This window comes from Schistocerca americana, chromosome 2, assembly GCF_021461395.2.
Source record: "Schistocerca americana isolate TAMUIC-IGC-003095 chromosome 2, iqSchAmer2.1, whole genome shotgun sequence".
Classification (NCBI taxonomy): domain Eukaryota; kingdom Metazoa; phylum Arthropoda; class Insecta; order Orthoptera; family Acrididae; genus Schistocerca; species Schistocerca americana.
The window spans coordinates 112,213,858-112,221,279 of NC_060120.1; positions in this window are offsets into that span (position 1 = coordinate 112,213,858).

Here is a 7,422-nt window from a genome sequence, read left to right on the forward strand (position 1 = left end):
CGTAGCTGTTGACTGTGAAGACGATTGGTTCATTGCAAGAAAATCCTCCATGATTGCCAGTGTCTCCAATGGCGCGCTCCTTCCAACTGGGGGGGGGGGGGGGGGCGGCCTTCAAAAGGGAGCACATCTGCCTTAGGCGATTGTTCACACCTCAGGTCACACCTCTCAGACACTTGACAGAGGGACCAATCTGAAATACGGGAAGGTAGCAGCTCATGCAATCATCCGTCCCTGGGCCTAGCGTTTACCAAGGGGTACATGCGAACCCTACCTGTCGACCAGGGGCTGGGAACTATACGTTACCGAGTCACCTGTTATGCGTCAGATGCGTGGGTCTGAATTCAGGAGCACACAGGGAGGAGGAAGAAAAAGAGGAACCTCACACGCGGAAGCAGAGGAAGTGTAGGAGAAGGTGAACGAAGAAAGAGAAAATAAACAATGGAGAGGATTCTGATACTGACTACCAAAAATGCAGAATACGTTTCCAAAAACAGCCCAGACATGTTCCCCAAAGGAGGGGAAAAAGAACAGCAAGAGAATAGACAAGCAACACAGAAGGGAAAAGATGCTGCAAAGTCTGTGGCCTTGTGGTAGCCGAGCATGAACTCACTACAAAGTAGATCTCCCCCTGGGGCAGTGTTCAGTCAGTGGGACATAAAACACATATTTATTTCCTTCTTTCATGTCCAAGCCACAGATAATACTTTATTGCAGTTCCCTCCATACATGGACGAGAATTAACGCAATTTAATTGTGAGCAACAGGTCTACCTCCAAGCTTAAATTCCTTTCTTGACTGTCTTTCCGACTTAACTATTGTTAACAGAATGTTAACCCATCTTACCGAGCACCTGTCACCAAGTGCAAACAATTTTTTAATAGGTAACCATTATCTTCCATTGCTTAACACCAGTAACTATCACATAAACAGTGAATTTTACACATGATAACCTGCAGGTATACCATTTTCCCAAACGACCATCATAGGACAACTCAGGACATACTCTTCAAATTTTCATATCAACGAATGACTACAATAACACAAAATAATTAGTACCTCCTAGTGGATGAATCATATAGGTCTAACAGCTAAAATTGGTCAGAACTGTATTTAACGAAATGTGTGCTTTTAACCAGTGAATGCTTTTAAAATGTTCCTACAGCTTAAAAGAAATGTAAATGCTTCAAAACAAAGTTTGTCCATTACTTACTTTCCTGCCAATTAGCAAAATGTGCTACTTTTAGTAGTTCATCTCCTAATTTCATTTCCTCAGCATCACCCAATTTAATTTGTTACAGTCCATTACCCACATTTTATTCCTGTTGTTTATTTTATCGACTCTTCAAGACACTATCCACTCTGCTCAATTGCTCTTCAAAGGTAATAATGGACATTTTCAAGGTTACTGAATAACTGCACAGGCAGTGACGAAGTTATACACGCTAAGGATATAGTCTGACTACAAACTGAAGCGTGGGCAGCATGTGGCAAGAGAGGTGGTCTTCCTCAGATTTCCCATCTAGCAGTGCCGTTTGGCTTGAACAAATTCTATGTACATTAGCGATATTAGTAATTAATTTCTGTATTCTGTACAGTGTTAATAGATTTAATGGAAATCAAGACTACTGACAAATGTTTGCACACCACGTTCCTACTCATGAAAAGGTATATTGCAGTTGTGTCACTATAACCTTGTCAAGCAGCATGCTGGCACTTCCCTCGAGTCACTGGGGTTGGTTGGTTTAAAAGAGGAGGGAAGGGACCAAACTACGAGGTCATCGGTCCCTTGTTCCTAATAAAACAATGCCACAAGTGTGGGAATAAAACAGAAGAGACATATAACACAAAATGGAAAGAAAGGAAAAACCACAAGAAGGAAAGCCAAAGAACACTAAAAGGAACAAAAGAGGACAAGAAAACAACAGGGAGACGCTAGAAACATAAGAGAGTAAAACAAGAAAGCAGGTTACAGTGGCTGACCGACCACAAGAATAAAAAGGAGAAGCCAGCATGCTGCAACAGATTAAAACCTCCACCTCAAAAGCACTAGGGTGGAGGGTACAGAGGGACAAAGGACATGTGCTAAATCCACCCTCACGAATAAAACATAAAACTAAATCAGCCAATGAGGCGTTGTCAGCTAAAATGAGCGGCAACGAGTCCAGTAACCCAAGATTTCGTCGCTGGGCAGTCGAAGTGGGACAGTGAAGGAGAATATGGGGCACTGTCAACAGGGCGCCGCACCAACACTGAGGTGGGTCTTCACGGCTCAGGAGGTAACTGTGGGTCGCCCAAACGTGGTCAATGCGGAGCTGGCAGAGGACAACTAATTCCTTGTGAGAGGCCCGCATGGAAGACTTCCACACATCCATAGTCTCCTTAATGCAGTTTCTTGTGCGTACTGTTATGCCATTCAGTCTCCCAAAGCCGAAAAATCCTTCAGTGTAAGTCAGAACGCAGGTCAGGTTCAGAGTCGCCCATCTCCATAAGCGGTTTCTGCATAGCCTGCTTGGCCAGCCAGTCGGCAAGTTCATTGCCTGGGATTCCGACATGACCTGGGGTCCAGAGAAACACCACTGATCGACTGGACCATTCCAGGGCATAGATGGACTCCTGGATGGTCGCTGTCTAAGGATGACGAGGGTAGCACTGGTCGAGAGCTTGTAGGCTGCTCAAATAGTCAGTACACAGAAGAAACGCCTCCCCAGGGCATGAACGGATGTGCTCAAGAGCACGAGATATAGCCACTTGCTCGGCAGTGAAAGCACTGCAGCCATAGAGCAAGGAATGCTGTTCAATATGTCCTCCATGGACATATGCGAAGCTGACGTCAGCATCAGCCATCGAGTCGTCAGTGTAAACCACTTCATAACCTCAGTACTTGTCACGAATCGAGAGGAAGTGGCAGGAGAGAGCCGCGAGGTTAACAGAGTCCTTAGGGCCATGTGAAAGGTCCAGGCGAAGCTGCAGCCTAGATGTACACCATGGACGTGTACGTGAATGGACCTCATGTATAGGTGGTAAAGGCAAGGACTCCAGTTCAGAAAGAAGGGATTGGACACGAACTGCAATTGGAAGCCCTGACCTGGGCCGCCGATGCAGGTGATGAACCGCTGTGGTTGGAAAAAGGAGAAGGTGATTCAGATGTGCAGGAGAACTACGAATGTGTACTACATAACTGGCCAGCAGTTGTGCACGACTAACCTGCAAGGGAGGCACTCCAGCTTCCACAAGGACGCTGGTCACCGGACTCGTCCTAAAAGCCCCTGCCGCTAGGCGAACGCCACAGTGGTACACTGGGTCGAGTAAACGCAACGTTGAGGGCGCCGCTGGACCATAAACCAGACTCCCACAGTGAAGGTAGGATTGAACAAGGGCACTGTGGAGCTGCAGCAGCGTACAGCGATCTGCACCCCAGTTGGTGTTGCTCAGGCAGTGGAGGGTATTGATGTGCTGCCAGCACTTCCGCTTAAGCTGATGAAGATGAGGAAGCCACGTCAATCGGACGTCGAAAACCAGTCCTAAGAATCAATATGTCTCCACTACACTGAGTGGATTGGCATTAAGGTAAAGTTCTGGTTCTGGATTAACGTTACGACGCCAACAGAAATGCATAACACAGGACTTTGCGGCCGAAAACCGGAAACCGTGGGATACAGCCCATGATTGCGCCTTGTGGATGGCACCCTGTAGGCGCCGCTCAGCAACACCAGTACTGGTGGAGCAGTACGAAATGCATACAGAGAAGGTGAGACAGATGGCCCTACAGCTGCTGCTAGACCATTAGTGGCCACTAAAAATAGAGAGACACTCAATAAAGAGCCCTGCATGACTCTGTTCTCCTGGGTATGGGGGGGAACCAAGAGAGGCACCAACTTGGTCACAGAAAGTACGAAGCGACAGGAAATTCTGGATAAAAATCGGGATTGGGTCTTGGAGACCCCACTCATACAATGTGGCAAGGATATGATGTCGCCAGGTCGTGTCATACGCTTTTCGCAAATCAAAAAAGACAACAACCAGGTGTTGGCGTCTGGAAAAGGCTGTTCGGATGGAGACTTGAGGGACACAAGATCATCAGTGATAGGGCGACCCTGGCAGAAGCTGCTCTGCCATGGAGCCAGTAGGCCACATGACTCCAGGACCCAACCCAACCGCCGACACACTATATGTTCCAGCAGCTTACAAAGAACATTGGTGAGGCTGATGGGCCGATAGCTATCCACATAAAGTGGGTTTTTACCAGTTTTAAGCACCGGAATGATGGTGCTTTCTCTCCACTGCGATGGAAAGACGCCATCGCACCAGATCCGGTTGAAGATGTTGAGAAGATGTTGCTTGTTATCAGATGAGAGATGTTTAACCTTCTGACTGTGGATCTGATCTGGTCCAGGAGCTGTGTCGGGGCAATGTGCAAGGGCACTGAGGAGCTCCCACTCTGTAAATGGGGTGTTATAGGATACACTGTGGCATGTAGTAAACGAGAGGACTTTCTCTTCCAGCCGACATTTGAGAGTGCTCCGACGCAGAGGCTCGAGCATAGTGCTCAGCAAAGTGCTCGGCAATCGCCATTTATGTTAACACCGGGAACACCTGTTTGGGTCTGATACCCGGAAACACGTTCGATCTTTGCCCAGGCTTGGGAAGGTGACGTATGGTACCAAATGGTCGAGACATACCTCTCCCAACACTCCTGCTTCCGTCGTTTGATAAGTTGGCAGACGCGAGCACGGAGCGGTTTAAAAGGCTATGAGGTGCTCAAGGGAAGGGTGCCGCTTATGCCACTGTAGAGCTCGCCAACGCTCCTTAATTGCTTCAGTGACTTCCGGCGACCACCAAGGGACTGTCTTTCGTTGGGGACACCCTAAAGGGCGAGGGATCGTGTTTTCTGCCGCAGGAATAATTGTTGTAGTCACGTGCTTAACCATCACATCAATGTTCCAGTGTGGGGGAGATTCGACAGTGACAGCAGAGGTGAAAGTTTCCCAGTCCGCCTTGTATAAAGCCCATCTGGGCAGGCGTTCATGGGCTTGACACTGGGGCAGTGACAGGAAGATGGGGAAGTGGTCACTACCACACAGGTCGCCATGTGCTCTCCAGTAGATAGATGGGAGAAGTCCTGGGCTGCAAATTGATAAATCAATGGCCAAGTAACTACCTTGAGCCACACTGAAACGTGTGGTGGCCCCAGTATTTAAGAGGCAGAGGTCGAACTCAGACAATAAAGTTTCGACATCTCTGCCTCAGCCAGTGAGCATGGTGCCACCCACAAGGGGTTATGGGCGTTAAAATCTCCCAAAAGTAGGAAAGGTGTAGGGAGTTGATCAATCAGTGCAGTTAATACATTCAGGGATACTACACCATCTGGAGGAAGATATACATTGCAGACAGTTATTTCCTATGTCGTCCTTATTCTGACATCCACAGCTTCAAAAGGGGTTTGAAGGGGTACAGGTTCACTACAGACTGAGTTTAGGACATAAATGCAAACTCCACCTGACACTGGATTACAGTCGCTACGGTTCCTGCAGTACCTCTTATAGCCATGGAGGGCAGGGGTCCGGAGGGCAATGCAGAAAGCAGATGTAAAGCTTAATAGTTGCCATACCTCAGCCAGGCAGTAGAAAAAACCGCCACAATCCCACTGGAGGAAGACATCATCGTGAGACTGGGAAGGCATGGAACATTCAATGAGGCAGTTTACGCCTCAGGATCACCTGCTGCCACCGACTTTTTGCCTGAGCAGTCTATATCCATTTTGTCTGGGGGTCTGGCGAGATCTAGGTCCTCAGTGGACGCCAGAATCTCCACCTCATCCACAGACACAGAGCCTGGAGGTAGCGGTGGTGTGGGTGTCACCACAATTCCCTTGGTCTTGGGGACCTTCTTTTTGGATTTCTCTTGCTGTTCCTTGGGTTTCCCTGGCTGGGAGGACTTCACTGATTTAGTCTCCAGGACTGACGATGAGCGTGAAGCTCTGTGACCAGCTGCTTTTGGACTCTTCACCCACTGGCAGGTGTCATCTTTCCCACTAGCAGAAACTTGGGAAGAGAGTGACCCAAGGGACCCCTTCCCAGCGAGAGCAGCCAAAGAAGTTGTACACTTTTCTGGCTTAGAAGTGGGGCGGACGTCCCCGATGGTTGGGGGGGGGGGGTTGCTCCTGAAGTTGGTGGTGGAGGAGCAACAGGGAGGGAAGTGCCCCCCACCATCAAAGAGGCAGATGTAGTCTTCTGGCTCTGAGAGGTGACTGGGGTTGGCAGAGCTGATTGGGCTAGAACTGTTGTAGTGGCGGCTTAAGACGTTTCACGTGTACAGGATGTAAGAGGTCAAATTTCCTCTTAGCCTCAGTGTAGGTCAGTCGGTCCAGGGTCTTGCACTCCATGATTTTCCTATCTTTCTGGAGAATCCTGCAGTCTGCTGAGCAAGGCGAATGGTTCTCTCCACAGTTGACACAGATGGGAGGCAGGGCACATGGAGAGATGGGCATCCACTGTCTTGACAGGTGATGCTGGAAGTACAGTGAGAAGACATATGACCGAACTTCCAACATTTAAAGCACCTAATTGGGGAGGGATATAGGGTTTTACATCACAGCAGTAGACCATCACCTTGACCTTGGGTAATGTATCACCCTCGAAGGCCAAGATGAAGGCACTGGTGGCTACCTGATTATCCCTCGGACCACAGTGGACACACCCAATGTACACCTCGCCATTCTAAATTGGCCTGCAGCTCATTGGCGGACTGCAAAAGAAGGTCCCAGTGAAATATGATACCCTGGACCATATTTAAGCTCTTATGGGGTGTGATGGTTAAGAAACATCCCCCAGCTTGTCATTTGTGAGTAACGCCCATGACTGGGCAGAGAATGCTGTTTTGATGAAGGCTGACCCAGATCTCATTTTGGACAAGCCCTCCACCTCCGCAAATGTGTCCTCTAAATGCTCAACAAAAATCTGAGGCTTCATCGTCATGAAAGATTCCCCATCAGCTCTTGAACAGACAAGGTACTGGGGCGAATAAGAGCCACTGCCATCCTTAGCCTGATGTTCCTCCCACGGTGTGGCCAGGGAGGGGAACGATTTGGGGTCATATTTCTGTGCATTGAATTGAGGCTGTGAACACTTAGAGACTGCTGGTGTTTGACAACCAGCAATAGGTGATGTACTACACTTCATCGCATGTCATCCATCCTGATGCCACCGACTCCAACCAGGGGCCCTCTCCACGAGTGCCGCCCAGCCACAGCAAAAGCCACCAGGCAGGATGGCCATTGCTCGGAGTCCTGATGCCCCAAGGGGATGGGCATGTACCCCTTGGCACATGTGGGGAGTTAACGGCGCAGGCATCAGCAGAGCGATCTCTGTGTAGTCAGAGGGCTACAACCAACAGGGTACTTGGCAGCCCCACCAAAACGGACTG